Source organism: Chionomys nivalis, chromosome 1, assembly GCF_950005125.1.
Source record: "Chionomys nivalis chromosome 1, mChiNiv1.1, whole genome shotgun sequence".
NCBI lineage: Eukaryota > Metazoa > Chordata > Mammalia > Rodentia > Cricetidae > Chionomys > Chionomys nivalis.
Window position 1 is genome coordinate 15,710,079 of NC_080086.1, and position 16,692 is coordinate 15,726,770.

Here is a 16,692-nt window from a genome sequence, read left to right on the forward strand (position 1 = left end):
ATAGGAGCAACTGGAGAACTGCCATTAAGGGGCTGCCCGTGCATATTTACGCATTACCAGGGCATAAATAAGTGACAAATGACTGTAAGCAGCATGGAGGGGTGTAGTAATAGCTGCGGTGGGCTGCGTTCCTGCCCAGCTCCTGCATGGCTAGCTTTACCCGGAATAATTACACGGAAACTGTATTCTTTTAAACACTGCTTGGCCCATTAGCTCTAGCCTCTTACTGGCTAGTTCTCACATCTAGATTAACCCATTTCTAATAATCTGTGTAGCCCCACGAGCTGGCTTACCAGGAAAGATCTTAACCTGCGTCTGTCTGGAGTGGGAGAATCATGGCGACTGCCTGACTCGGCTTCTTTCTCCCAGCATTCTGTTCTGTTTACTCCGCCTACCTAATTTTCTGTCCTATTAAAGGGCCAAGGCAGTTTCTTTATTTAACCAATGAAATCAACACAAAACAGAAGACTCTCCCCCATCAGAGGGGCCTTAAAATATTGAAAGTAGAATTACCATGGTAGTCAGTAGTATGGTAGTATGGTCCACCATACCTAAAGGCAGCACAGATGAGATATCTGTAGTGGCATCTCAGTTGCATTTTAATAAATAAAGCTTGCCTGAAGATCAGAGTGTAAAACAGCCCCATGGGTCAGTCTTACAGACCAGGCAGTGGTGACACACACCTTTAATCCCAGTAGTCACACTAGTTGCCATAGAAACCAGGCGGTGCATGCCTTTTCATCCCAGTGGCACACACTTTTAATTCCAGTCCTAGAGAGGATTTTAAAATGAGAGGCGACAGCTCTCAGCTAACTCTGAGATTTCTGGAGGCAGGATTGGCATTTCTGTCTCTAGGGTTTTATTAATATGCTTCAGATATGCTCACAGGCAAGCTTACCATGGCCCTGTTCACAATACCCACGCTACGGCTAGATTAAAGAAAATTCGGTACACACATGTGTACACACACACACACACACACACACACGGTATTATAAAGCCAGGAAGAACAGAATCCTGCCAGTCATTTGCTAGAAAATAGAATAAAAAGACATCATGCTAAACAAAATAACTCAGGTGCAAGAAGACACCCTTGGTATGCTCTTTGTTATATATGGAACTTTAAAAAAATAACACCTACTGTAAGGGACATGGAAGAGGGTAGAAGGAAGACAGAGAGGGCAGACAGGAGCGTGAAGATAGGGACATGGACAGACGCTATCAAGATAACAATGCCACTGTCGGCACTATCACTACATGTTAATAATTGTGACACCTTCCCAGGAGTTACAGCCTCCACCGTGTTTGTAGGTTCATTTCCCCCACAGCATCTGGGACAGTGGCAGTGTGAAGTCCTTCCAGGTGTGTCATTTCCAAAAGAGGCCCCAGGCTGTAGATCCCCCATAGTCTGTCTCTCCACCTCTGAGCCCAGTGACCATGAGACAAGTCAGATGGCAGGAGGGATCTGTGAGGACCAGGGAGTAGGGCCTGAACTGAGGCCCAGTGTACCCCACACCAGGGATGGTAGAAAAGCCGGAGACCCCCTGTGTCTCTGTCTTTGTACCTCACATCCAAGCTGGCCTCACCTCTCTGGGAGGCGGGAGGATTAATTAAATTAAAGGTAGGAAATGTGACATCTCCCAGGTGCTGCAGTAACAGCTGGCCCGTGTAAATAAGCACAGGGCTTCGGAAATGCATCCAAGCGAGGGCCTCAGCACCACAGCCCAGCTAGGGAGGAGCTGCCGGCAAGCACACACTTGCGCATGCTCCACCCACCCAGCAAGAAAGAGGAGCATGGTGCATAGCACAGTTTTTCAGGGGATCATGGTTCACGTGCCAGCACCCACATGTCTGCAACTCCAGTTACAGAAGGTTTGACTCCCTCTTTCCAGCCTCCACAGGCACCAGCACTCACATAGTATATAGACTTACATATACGTAAGTAAAGCTTAAATTAAAAAAAGTCAATAAGAATCCACCATATACTGAACACAGAAAGATAAGACAGAATTGTGTCCCTGGGGCATGTGATAAAGTAGAGGTGATAGACATGGTAACCAAGTCACACACACATACACACACACACTGCATAGTAAATCCAGCATTTATTTTTTTTAAAGTAGGTTTTGTGAACATAAGAAAAAAATACTGGTCCCCAAAGACATCTACTCAGAAATCCCTGGGCCTGTAAACACACTGCCTATCATGGCAGAAGGGACTTTGCCACTGAGATTAGGATTAGGACGGTGGCCTGAGACTAGAGATTGCTCTGGACATCCAGGGGGCCCAGTGAGTCTTTAAAGGAAAAGCCTTTTCCAACATCAGTCAGCCAGAGTTAAGCAACAAAAAAAGCAGTGAAAAAAAGCAGAGTGTGAAATGGCCTGTGCTGGCTGAGGCTGACTTTGGACATAGAAGGGCACTGACAACCCAAGAAGGCATGTGGCCTCCAAAAATTGCAAATAGATATCAAAGAGATTGTCCCTAGAGCCTCCAGGAAAAACTGTAGCCCCGCCAACACCCTGATTTTAGTCAGTGATACTTGTGTGGCATCTGTGACTACAGAACTATAAGATGCTGGTTGAGCCAAGAAGCTTGCTATGGCAGCAATGAGTTCCTTATACAGCAAATGTAGGCAGGCGGGAGATAGATAGACAGACAGACAGACAGACAGACAAATGAATAGAGAGATGATAGATAATAGATACATACATACATAGGTAGATAGATAGATAGACAAATAGATAAATAGATGATAGATAGATAGATAGATAGATAGATAGATAGATAGATAGATAGATAGATAGATAGAAAAATATAGATTATAGATGATAGATAGATAGATAGATAGATAGATAGATAGATAGATAGATAGATAGATAGATATAGATGATAGAGAAATGAGATCATAGATAGAGAATATATAGACAATAGATGATAGATAGATAGATAGATAGATAGATAGATAGATAGATGATAGATAGATAGATAGATAGATAGATAGATAGATAGATAGATAGATTATAAACAGATAGATGATATATAGATAATAGATAGATAGACAGAGAGACCGATAGACAGATAGATGTGTGTTTTCTATTAGGGTTATCTTTCAGTAATGAATTCCTAGGTTTGCCATTCACTGATGCATAAAAGAATTCTCCTGAAGTAGATCCAATGGATCAGAGACTGGAAGGGCTAAAGAGGCTGAGGCTGACACTCAGAGTCTGCCAAGACCAAGCCTAGCACCAGGCTGGCCCCTTCCTCACCCTGCTCATGCAAGCACCTTTTATTAGTGTAATGGGAGGATGATTCTTGCACCCAAGCTCCAGAAGCAGTTGGGTTTTCTGGAAGAAGGTATGGAAACGAAGAAAATGGAGGAAGGATGCTCAGATAAGCTGAGGGATGATAAATGTCTTAGCTTGGGTTTCAATTGTTATGAAGAGACACCATGACAACAGCAACTTATAATAAAGGAAAACTTTTAATTTGGTTGGCTTACAGTTTCAGAGATTTAGTCCATTGTCATTATGGTGGGAAACATGGTGGCATGCAGGCAGACATGGTGTTGGAGAAGGAACTGAGAGTTCTACATCTTGATCTACAGGAAACAGGAAGTGAACTGTGACACTGGGCACAACTTGAGCACAGGAGACCTCAAAGCCACCCCCACAGTAACACACTTCCTCCACCAAGGCCACACCTACTCCAACAAAGCCGCATCTCCTAATAGTGTCATTTCCTTTGGGGGCCATTTTTTAAAACCACCATAATCAATGTTGACAGCCAGACTGTGACCACTCCAGTGCTTCTTCAGACTGTCAGGTTCACGGCTGTCATTCATCCCTGTCATTTGTTCATTCCACCTTCTTGGATGCTGATGGCCCTGGAGTCTGCTCAACAGGAGATTAAAAATTTGAAAAATTTAAAAATTCAGAAATAATATATTAAAAGTGGTTTGGGGGAGGACAATAATTCTTTTCACATTTGTGGATATCAGGTCCCTAGGGTGCATGCAGACAGGATGGCTAGAAAGAACTCAGGAGAGATAGTATTGACTTTAAGAAGAGGTAAGCTACAGGCAGGTTTCATGTTCATTATATAGATGGTCAAATTCCCGAGCTTGAAGGATTTCTCAACAAGAGTCTACAGAGAAAGAGGGCTGAAGAGCTGCCCTTGGACTGGTGCAATGTGTAAACTCAAGCAAGGCATTCAGATTCTTGTACCTCGTGTGCTTTGAGCAAGAAATGTGGCCACAGAAGAGAAAGAACTCTGGGCCCAACAGCTTTTTTTTTTTGATTAAGCTATTTATGAAACATTGATACATCCAACCACACTCACTTTAGAATACCCACGCAGGGAGCTTGATGTGCTTAAATATATGTTGGTGGGTGCTTAAGGGTTTCCTGTATTGTCATTATGTACACACTCCTGATTCAGCCGTGTAACCATTCTACAGTTAAATGTAAAGTATGATATGCTGTAGGGAACCCAAATTCTGAATCAACAAAATTTTGACTTAATGAGGTTCTACAGCCATATCATTGGCACTGGGCTAATGACTATCAATAGCCATCAGCAATTTTGTTAATTGGGGTCAATGTCTATTTTGCATTTCTCGTGTCAAATGCAGTCAGCCATGTGAAATAATATCATTTTTGTCACCCTTGAGAAAAGGCACTTGAGCTTCCCAGGAATGTCTGAAATGCAGAGTCTCATTTTTCCAGGAGCAACCCAGTCCCCGTGAATTTATCCTAGAATGAATGGCATTTCTTAGGAAAGCTTAGGAACGCCCTTGGGCTGGTGACCTTTTATAAGAGAAGTACAAACAGATCTCTGCGGAATCGATTTGCAACTGTTAGTGCCAATTTATGAATACTAATCCAAAAATCTCATAGGTAAATAGGACAGTCTTGGAAAACATGGAGGTGATGATCTAAGACTAAAGCTTCCCTTAAAGGTCACTATGAACTTAGACTTCAACCACTATGGGCTCATTGTGCTGAAGGGTGCGGGACCTTAGCTTTGGTAGGTGTATTCAAGTCTGTATATGTAATTACATGTAATAAATATGTGTGTAATTCAGTCAGTCACGTTAAGGTCTTAAATTCACCTGTTAATTCACCTCATCAAATCTGGACTAATCACTAAATCTACATAATACCCCCAACATATACTTACAAACATTTTTAAAGTCCCGTCTAGTGTTAAAATAGATGTACAGATACACTGTTAAGACACATTGTGTTGGAACAGGAGACTCGGAATCCATGTTTACAGCTCACCTCATGATCGTCAATGTGTTTTTCTGTGATCGTAGCTATTTTAAAATCACAAGTGCAGCAGCATGGTTCTGGAAGTGATATGATCAATCTGGCAACTCAGCTACAAAAGCATGAATCTGGAAATGCAGAAATATAGCCCCACATCTTGTCTTGATTTGATTGTCAGTCATTAGAAGCCCCCTGCTTCCCTCCTCCCACTTGCTCCACAATGAGGTACCTCCAACAAGCGCCAGTGTGAGGGGGCCTCTCTCACCTGCTCCAGAGGCAGTGCTCCCTCAAACCGTGCTGACAGCTGAGCGGAAGCTGAGGAGCCTTTTTTAACATAATTACTAGAACTTTAGTGTTTCGTTTGTTTGAGTTTGTGTTTTTAGGTGTTGTCCGTACAGAGGATATGGCCAAGGGCTTTTCACATGCCAAGCACCTGCTCTTCTACTGAGGGGAAGCCCCAGCCCACAGAACTTAGACACTTGGCAAGAAGTGGAGAAGCCTTGCAGCCTGGTTTTAAAGGGCAAGTGTGAGCTGAGAGAGGGCTTTGATGTCAGAGGACGAGGCGGATGGGTCTGAGCATGGTGAGACTGTGAAGCTCTGTTCTTTGTTAGGAACCTACTGCATGCCTCATAGCCGTGGGACCTACTGTGTACACCCATAGCCCTGGAACCTACTGTGTGCACTCACAGCCCTCAGACCTACTGTGTGCCCCTACAGTCCTGGCACCTATTGTGTGCCCCCACAGCCCTAGGACTTATTGTGTGCCCTCACAGCCCTGGGATCTACTGTGTGTCCCACAGCCCTGAGACAGATATTGCAGTGCAGGGGTGAGGGAGATGCTCGAAGAGAAATAAGTCATTATCACTGGCCACGGGATATTCAAAGTAAAGGACAGTGAATCCATTAGTGCCTGGTCATGCAAGCAGGTCCATCACCAGTAGGAGGCGATGTGGGTCTTCTATGAGCATGATGGCGAACACAGGGGAAGAAGGTAAACAAAGACCTGGCTGGGACAGGACCTCAGACTTGAGTTGTGAGACATGGGACTCAGTCAGTAGACAAAAATGACAATATCACTTTCAACGGAAGGCAAAGCCACAGGCCTGGGCTCCATAGGAAAGCCCTTTGGCGCAGCAATGTTGTCCCTGGCCTGTATCAACATTGAGGGGAAGGACACTTTGAGACCCTCGGCTGAGACTACACCAGGCTCTGAGTCTTGTTCTCAACTGTCCCCATTTTCTTGCTCTCTGGAGCCCACAGCAGCTGGACCATGGCGGTTAGGGAGGTGATGAGCCAAGGAAAGTCTGGGTGTAGCACAGAGGACTGGCCTTTGCTGGGAAGACCTTTCTCAGTTTCTCTGTTAAACAAAGCTCAGAGGAGACGTGAACAAAGATGGCTCTGGACCAAAGCCAGTTCTGGAACAGACGACAGCAACAGCAGCAGCAGTTAGCGATATACGACCTCAGGCCGCTGCGTCAGCACCTTCTCTGGAGAAAAGCCCGGTGACAGAACCGTCCATGCGGTTCAGATCTGGCCCCCACCAGACTTGTCACTGAATAACGCCTAGTTTTCTGGGCTGTATAGGAACAGGCATAGACTGATCCTCTGATCCTCTAGATGCCCAAAAAGCAGCTTGGGTCACCCTCTGCCCAGAATAACCCCAAAAGACATCAGGAATCCATTAATAGATTATCCACTCAAAAGATGCTAAGTTTAGGGTTTTACACGGTCCTGAGAGAGCATGTTTGAGGGGCCCATTCTGGAAAGATCTCTAGAGTTTGAGGACCACTAGAAACTTTCTAGGCTGTGGATTCTTCCCAGACCACCCACAATCTATTGCCCTGGGTACAATAAATCCAATTGGGGATGATTTTTTTTCAGCCACTGTGCATATGACAGCCCATTTTGTGCATAAAAACCATAACACGGGAGCTCTTAAGCGGCAGACACAAATCCTGTCCTCAGCTGACTCTGCAGTGTCGCGTTCATAATCATCCAATCATTCACCAAACGTGTTTCCATTTACAGCTCGTGCCCAGAGGTTTAGTGTGTCTCGTTCCCATGTGTAGTGGGTTCTGTACAGCATCCACCACATAGACATAGTTCATTTCTTCAGTGGTTCCTTTATAGATGTTTAGTGCACCAGATACCAAGAAGCCCACTGAGGACACAGAATTGTTCATGACCAGATGAACAGTCGTGCACCTGACGACTATGTGCCCTATACACAACAAGAGCCCCTGCTGGCAAACGAGAAGGAATGCCAGCACCTGAGGGTAGGAGCAGGGAGACCACAAGTTCAGAGCCATCTTGAACTACATAACTATATCCAGTCTTTAAAAAGGAAAGAGAGAGAGGACAAGGGACAAGGAAGAAGAAGAGGAAAAAGAAGGAAGTGGGAGAAAGAAGAAAAGAGAAAGGAAATGAAACTCATAAATTACTTAGCAGTCTTCTGTTCTGGCCCGTGACAGGGTTTACCTATCTTTTTATTTTTTTAATTTCACAGAAGGAGAACCTGGCAGGCAGACAGTGGTTTCCTGGAGGATTAGGAAAGGTGTCTCATATTTTCTCCAGTTCACACCAAAATCTAAGAGAATGCTACTGTGACTTACCAATGCCTGTAATCCTACGGAGAGTGGAGAGTGAGTCAGAGAGACATGCCCTGAGGATGAGCTATGTTGGAGGCTGTATGTTCAACAGGGGCACATGCGCGAGCATGTGGGCGCATTCATGTGTGTGCATGTGTGCATGCATGCCTGTGTGTGCGTGCATGTGTGTGTGTGTGTGTGTTCAGAACATGGAGGAGAGAGGAACTCCTTACACCTGTGAGATTATATCCTTCACGTTTTATCATGGAGCATCTAAATTAGCCTGAAGCCTGTTTGCTGCCCCTGAGCCCCACACATGGTGTTGATCTGTTTTCTTGCACTGAGCTCAGAGAGTTCTTTACAGCAGCAAATGCAGTGGTGAGCCTTGAACTTCCTCTCTCCTTTGTCCCCTTCCTCCCTACACACCTTCCTCCTCTAGTTCTGCTGTGGATGTCACACCGTCCCCTGGACTCTTCAACTTTACTGTCTCGGTCCTGTCTCACAGGCAGCACTATCACTGGGCCTGCAGCAGCAAAAGTCTCAGTATCTTGTGAATGGATCTGTCCTGTCCCCACTGACTTCTCATGAGTCAGTCACTGTGTCCTCTGCTGGCCTCCTCATTCTTTACCCACGCTTTTATCATGCCCCAGCAAAAACGGCAGTTAGTCCACTTCTATCCGATGTCCATTATTCTAAGTGTACATACTAAATCACTGAAGATTCGCCGTGATCTTTCCCAATGAACAGAATTATTAGCGCCCTCGTTTTTTCAAAGAGGAAACAGAACAAAGTAGTTAAGTCATCAGCCTAAGACGACAGAGCCTGGAAGTGACCAACCAGGTAGGATTCTGGTGCAGGTACTCTGGCTCTAGGGTCTGCAGTGTTGCTACGACAGCCTTGGAAAACAAGCTGCCTTGGGAACCTGGCCAAATCCTTCTCCCTTTTGGGTTGGAAGTTACCAGCTTGATCAAGCAAACAGAGCCAAGAGTGAGCAGAGGTCACACAGATTTCTGCTGTGACGAATAGGGCGTACCTTTTGTTGCTGACTGTTGGCTTCCAATCCCAATCGCCTGTAAGTGAATAACTATTGAACTGTGTTTTTTGTCCTTCTAACCTTGACGTTGTCTTCTCGAATTGTATCTTTCCCGCTCTTCCGAGGCTGGTCCTTTAGAGACTGATGGTCGTTCTCTCTACAAAGCCGACATGGTGGTCTCTCGGAGGTGTTCTGCAGGTGGTGTTCTGCAGCGTAACATGCAGACTCCTGCCTCCCCGCGCCTTGTCTCTGACTCTCCTCTCAGGGTCCCTTCACTGCCTTCTTCTGAGAGCAGCCCCTCTCATCTTTGAGAACCTGCCCCAGGCTTTGTCTTCCAGGACAGCAGCCGCGCTTCCCTAAGGCTGGCGATGACTCATACCCTGTGTTCTTGTCAACTCCTCTGCAAGCAGCAGTCATTGCACATCCCATGCAAAACAGACAGGACTGCACATTACATGCTCAAGCAACAAGTATCGAATAGGAAAGAGCAGGAGCTCTTTGTGGAAAACCATATCCGTGCATGTGAAAGTGATGGAGGAGTTACTTTTATTTAATAAAGAAACTGCCTTGGCCCATTTATAGGCCAGCCCTTAGGTGGGTGGAGTAAACAGACAGAATGCTGGGAGAAAGAAGCCGAGTGAGGAGTCGCCATGATTCTCCCACTCCAGACAGACGCAGGTTAAGATCTTTCCTGGTAAGCCAGCTCATGGTGCTACACAAAATATTAAAAATGGGTTAGATCAATATGTAAGAGCTAGCCAATAAGAGGCTAAAACTAATGGGCTAGGCAGTGTTTAAAAAAATATAGTTTTTGTGTAATTATTTTGGTTTATAAGCTAGCCATGTGGGCGGCTGGGTGCCAGAGACGCAGCCCCGCCGCTCTTATTACAACAGAGTGGCGCCGGTTTATAAATGTTCTTTTACATTTAAAGGGGATATGATATAGATATGAATAATTTACATTGGTGTAAATTTGAAGGTCAATTTTGTTATATGTATATACATATTTCTAATCTTGATTAAGGTATTGTGATTGTATAGTTCATTTAAAAATGTAATGTATATAGGTTGTTAATGGATAATCATCAATAATTGTCAAGCTTTTAGTCATGTTAGTTAGATTTTCTAGATGTGCATAGATATATTTCAGCTAGATAGACATTCTTCATATCTTTCAAAGACTATAGAATATGGCATTTAATGTTTTAATAACTTAGGGCTTTTTATGATAATGAGACACGTCTGCTCCTGGCAGCACCAATCTACTTCAAGAGGAAGATGGGCACCGAAGAGGCTCCTTAAGGAGTTTGATAGCCACTTGGGCAAGAAACTGTTCTTGCCTGGACTATTGCATAAACTGGACACAGAGAACCCGCAGAAAGAGGACTGCTGAACTTGCCTAAAGGTGAGATGGTTTTTCGGGGTTCCTGACTCATAAAAGAGTCTGCAAGACATTCTGCAGGACACAGCAAAAAGTGACTGGACTGTCTTTGGAATTTCCTGCTTGATGAAAATGTCTGCTGGATACTATGGGCCTGAAGGCTAAAGATGGATGCCCCAACGGTACAGAGGAACTTTGGGTGACTGTCCAGGCAACAAGATGTCTCTGTCATTTCTAGAGTTTTCTTATTTCTTGTTTACTTAGGTAATATTATATCCTTCTGGAGTCTTTGATGGAGTTAAAGAATGGTTAGTTATAGTTATAGTTTTCCTTAGTTATGATAAAAGATAAAATAGATATAAATATTGTAACTGTAATTCTTGCTTGATAACCATTTTGTTATATGTAATTTTACTATGTTAAAGTTAAAGCCTTTCTTTTTTGTTTAAACAAAAAAAGGGGAAATGATGGAGGAGTTACTTTCATTTAATAAAGAAACTGCCTTGGCCCATTTATAGGCCAGCCCTTAGGTGGGTGGAGTAAACAGATAGAATGCTGGGAGAAAGAAGCCGAGTGAGGAGTCGCCATGATTCTCCCACTCCAGACAGACGCAGGTTAAGATCTTTCCTGGTAAGCCAGCTCATGGTGCTACACAAAATATTAAAAATGGGTTAGATCAATATGTAAGAGCTAGCCAATAAGAGGCTGAAACTAATGGGCTAGGCAGTGTTCAAAAAAATACAGTTTCCGTGTAATTATTTTGGTTCATAAGCTAGCCATGTGGGCGGCTGGGTGCCAGAGACGCAGCCCCGCCGCTCTTATTACAACATGAAAGCCGTAAATTGGTTACGTCACTCACTTACCTATGTCCTCCCATGTATTTCTAATTATATGTAACAAAATAGAGTACAGATCTGGTCTACACGCCCTGCTGAACAGGCTCCATCCACCGCTCTGCGCCCTACTCCATTTCTTTCTGCCTGCTTAACTCCATTAAAGTCAAACGGTTTTCCTGATCTTCAAAAAACCCTACTTGGGGTTGGATTGATGGGATTGATGGCTCAGTGGGCAATACTTCTTGCTGTGCAGATACATAGGAGTACTCACCCATACAAAGAGCCTGGCAAGTGTGCCCCTGTAACCTGAGCGCTGGGAGGTAGACACAGAAAGATTCCAGGAGCTCACTGCCAGTTAGCCCAGCCAAAATGGCAAGCGTCTTGTTCAGTGAAAAGGCCTGGCTCCAGGCCATAGGTGGAGATCACCAGAGGAAGATGCTCAAGTGCATCCTCTATTTTTTGTGTGCTCATGCAGGGGTGCGCACACCAGCCATGCATCACACATTGCACAAACACACACACACTTACATATATACACACACATGTAGTTTAATCTCATCTGAGAAATAGTTTATCTTCTCAGACATTCATCAGGCATATATATTATACACACACATACGCACACACACGTAGGTTATTCTCATGTGAGAAACAATTTATCTTCTCAGACATCTGTCAGGCATACACACACACACATGCACACACACACACGCACACACACAAGTAGTTTATTCTCATCTGAGAAATAGTTTATCTTCTCAGACATTTGTCAGTCACACGCACGTGCACACACACACGTAGTTTATTCTCATCTGAGAAGCAGTTCATCATCTCAGACATTTGTCAGGCTGCTTTTGTCCTGTCACAGCTGACAACCCCACCTCCCAGATTCCTTTCCTGTGGTTCTGTTTCATGACCCTGTTTATTTCCTTCAGGAACTCAATCCCTCTCTGAAAGTAACTTAGGGTTTGTGTTGGTCTCTCATCTGCATCCTCTAGACAGCCATGTCTGACTAGAACCACGACACCCACTGAAGGCGATGACTCATGGCATGACGGAGTGAACCATTACCGGCATGGTTGACCCAGTGTTCAGGTGGCCATCGTCCTCAGAGGTAGGACTCTGTCTCACCGCCATATGCTGCCTGATCAGGGAACAATATCACAAGAAGCTGAGGCTCACTATGAATCTCAACTCTCTATCCATGACACAAAATAACCAACATCCAGGAGAAAGTTTGTTTGGGCCCACAAGCTCAAAGTTTTCTCCCCATGGTCTCTTAGCTCCATTGCTTTGGACCTGTACAGTAAGAGCACAGCAAGAAGAAAAGCAGAAAACACAGCTGCACACCTCAGGGCAACCAATAAGCAAAGTGTGGCAATCTGAGTGAAAACAGCCCCCATAGGCCCTTGGGGAGGGGCACTCCTGGGAAGTGTGGCCTTGTTTGAGTAGGTGTGGTCTTGTTGGTGAAAGTGTGTCACTGGGAGGTGGGCTTTGAGGTCTCAGAAGCTCCAGTCATGTCCAGTTGCTCACTCTCTTCCTGTCGCCTGCCAGTCCAGATGGACAAGTCCTGGCTCCTCCTCCAGCACTGGCTGCCTGCACCACGCCATGCATGATGACAGTGGACTAAACCTCTGAACCTGTAAGCTGGCCCCAATTAAATGTTTTCTTTTATAAGAGTAGCTGTGATCATGGTGTCTCTTCACAGCAATAGAAACCCTGAGACACAAAGAGAGCCAGAAAGAGGTTAATGCCCCATTGTCCGGTTACCACTAAGCCCTTCTCTTAAAAGTTCCATGACCTTCCACAGTAGCACCCCAAGCTGCCTATAAAGTCATAAACAGAAGCATATTTGGGTGCTACTCCAAATCTAAGAGCAGTAAATGACAAAAACATTCTAATCCCGCAGAAAGTGAGGACCTTTGAAGTAACCCCAAATTCTGTATTATACATCTGTTTATCTAGATCACAAACTTCTGGGTTTAAGGGAACAGATGATCTGTCTTACGCTCCACTGTGGCTGTAGAAGTCCATACAAATGACACACACATGCACATGTGAACGTGTGCATGCACGCACACACACACACACACACCTGTATTTATACATACATTACGGCTTCAAGATAAATATCAAGTTATCTTTCATTTAAAAGACAGATAAATGGCTTTAGACTCCCACCTCATCAATCATGGGTGATTCATCCTCCTTTCCCAGAGAGCTCCCTGGGGTAGGCTCTTACTCAGGCCAAAGCAATCACTTACCATTTTCCCACCCAGGACAGAGACAAATGAAAGCAGAGAGTTAGGTCTGGGTGCCAAAGGCCAATAGCTGCAGTCACTGCCACTTGGCATCTCTCCCTCAGCAGGAGGTTCCCGAATCTCCTGTCAAGACCAAGGGACCCACCCTGTGGCCGTGGGAAGTGCTGGGGCAGCCAGGCTGTGGTTTTGCCCCTGGCTAGTCTAAGTGGTTTTGTGTTAGGTGGGAGGTGATGTTAACACTGAAGGTGCTTCTCAGATGTAAGACCCCATAGGAAACAGACCTGGGTGTCAGTGTCGAAACTGTTTGGGGATACCGTATTTCCAGGGAACACCAACACAACCTATTCCAGTGGGCGATGACAGTTGAAGGAGCTGTTTTCTGTGCCCAAGACACACCCATCTTCTTTACCTTTTCCGTCACTGAGGCTCCTGTCGGTCTACGAACGTATGCCAATAAACTTTGACCTCAAATTAAAACACTATTCTCTCTTTGGGAGTTTTATAAATCTATAGCTAAAAAGAAAAAGCATACTTGGGGGAGGGGGTCCCTCTGTAATTTTATTCACGGCAGCATCTTAACTTGAGGCTGCTGTGAGACGAAGCATCTTCAACACTTCCCTCTTGGAGCAAAGACCAGAGAGGCCTTAGTTTTGCTTCCATTACCTGAATGAAGTCTCTAAGCACTTCTTCCCAAAGAGGGTCTGCCCCTAGTTGATTAAAAGCTGCTGGTACTTCTTCAATAGTTGAATAAATAAATATTTATGCACACACCCACAAAGAGACTGAGGGAGGAAATGAGAAACAGCACGGGTTATTTCTGAGCACGCGTGTGGAGGTCAGAGGAGCCCTTCAGGGAATCAGGTCTCTCCTTCTACCATGTGAGTCCCAAGCTTGGCAGAAAGCACTTATAGCCACTGAGCCATCTCACTGGCCCACAGAAAGGTTTTGTGGACTAAGCTGAATTTGTTTGTTTGTTGGGATGGTTCATACTCTCAGACTGTGAGCCAAAATAAACTTCCTCTGTTAAGTTCTCTTACAAGGGTATTTTATCACAATGTAATCATCACGCAATGTAATGTGTAATGGATACACTGTGGCTGCAGTCTGAACTTCTGTCTCCGTCTGCTCCTGTGTCAAAAACCGTTCTACTGGAGCAGTAGTAAGAGGTAGAGCCATCAATAGGTGATAGCTGGAGGGGAGTCCTCTCACGGATGGGACTGACACCACCAGTCATAAAAGGGCAAGTCAGGACCTTTCTGTCATCACCCGCCTGCGCTCTGTCACACGAAGAAGCAGCAGTCTCCTTCCTCTGAGGATGCAGCATTCAAAACACCATCTTGGAACTGTAACTGCCAGTTCTGGTATCTGGATGTTGGACTTCCAGCCCCCAGACCTGTAGCCAATGCGTTCTCTTCCTTGTTATTTATTATGTAATCGGTGGCATTTTGTTACAGCGGCACAAAGTATTCCAAAGTAAATGCTTCCCAGCTCTATACCACTAGATGTAGCTTCTCTGCCAGCAAGATGTGTGCCCACATTCTTGCTTGTTCTGTTTCGGGGGTTGTTTTTGTTTTTTGAGAGTAGCCCAAGCTTCTGACTTGCTATACAGCTGAGCAGCATGAGAAGCTGCTTTCTCCTCCCAAGTTCAGGGGCCAGGGCATGTACCATCCCATCCTGCTCTTCCTCCATCTTCTCTTAATGTTGACGGCATCACATCCCACAGTCACCACAAACAGTTCTTTGCCCATCTCCCCACCCGTGCTTCTGGTTGCTTCGCCTCCTCTCATTGGAAGATGTTCTTCATCTTCTCTCATTCTTGGTGAAATCTGCTCTTCCCCTTCACTCTGCTCTCTGGATGGGATAGCTTGAGAGAATCCTTCATTTCCACCCAGTGTTTCTCACTAAGTCACAGGCAAGGCCTTGACTAGGTGATGAGAACATAAGGGAGATCAAAATGCAACAATCTCAGGAAGCAAACAAGAGGAAGAGACTTTGTGGTACAGAGAGTGGTGGCATGGGGAAGAGGTAAGCCCAGTGGTAGGGATTGGGGTAGCATGGTGAAGGGATAAACCCTGTGGTACAGAGAGGGGTAGGGATAAACCCGGTGATACGGAATGGGGTAGCAAGGTGAAGGGATAAACCCGGTGGTACAGAGTGGAGTAGGGATAAACCCAGTGGTATGGAGTGGGGTAGCAAGGTAAAGGGGTAACCCGGAAATGTGGGCAATGAGGAGATATGAAGGGGTGAGCATGCTGGCATGGGCAGTGAGGGGCTATGAGAGTCATGGCAGACCAGAGAGACTACTCAAAGCATTTGACCTTCATCACTGGTGTGGGAGAAAAGGAAAAGGCAATGTTTGAGAGGTCTGGCCTTCCATAACTCTCTGTCATGTCGCTATGGTCACGTCTTCCTCTGAAAGCCTCTCTACAAAGGCTGGACAATTTCTCCCTGTGCCCTTGACATCTGCTGACTGTAAACTTAGCCGTTTTCTGCTTCCCTGAACTTCTTTTCCTAGAGTCCCTTTTCATCCTAGAGACACCTCTTTCAACCACCTTCATAGCCCCTCACTGGAGACAGAAGGGTCCCTGGAGCTTGCTGCCTAGCCAGTCTAGCTGACTCAATAAGCTTTGGGGTCAATGAGAGAGTCCCATCTCTGCCTCCCCAGCAACGGTACTGTAGGCACATTCTACCAGGCCTACCTTTCTATGTGAGTTCTGGGGACCTAAAATTATGTCCTCATGCCTGTGTGACAATCACTTTACCCACAGAGCCATCTCCTCAGCCCTGTGTTTTCTGTTGTTTTCCACTGGTGCATAAGGAATGAAGTGCGGAGGCAGGGGAAAGAGGCTGAGCAAGAAGATGAGCTCAAAACTTTTGCTCCAAGCCAGGTGAGAATCAGCAGCAGCCTAAACAAGAGGAAGGCAAGGGTCACGGTGGGAAAACAGCCAACCTGAGAGGCACGCTGAAGGTCAGCCCGATGGAGCCAGTGGATGAGTTGAGGTGGAGATGAGGGGAAGGCAAGGCTCAAGGATGACTCAGGAGTTCTGTCGAAGCAGCTAGGGGGATGATAATGCCATTCCTTGAATTAGGGACATAGAGGGAGGATTGGAGCCAGCTGGCAGTCGGGTACAGCAGGGAATTAAATTTTCTTTTAGAAATGCTAAATTTAAGAATCCAATGAGACGCTCTGATGGAGATGTCAAGCTGAGAGTTGGGTGTAACAACATGGTTTCCATGAAGAAAATTCTGAAGTGCTGTTCCATTTAAGGGGGCGTCACTACAGAGCCGATATTTATGCCATGGGAGTGTTCGGAAGAAGACAA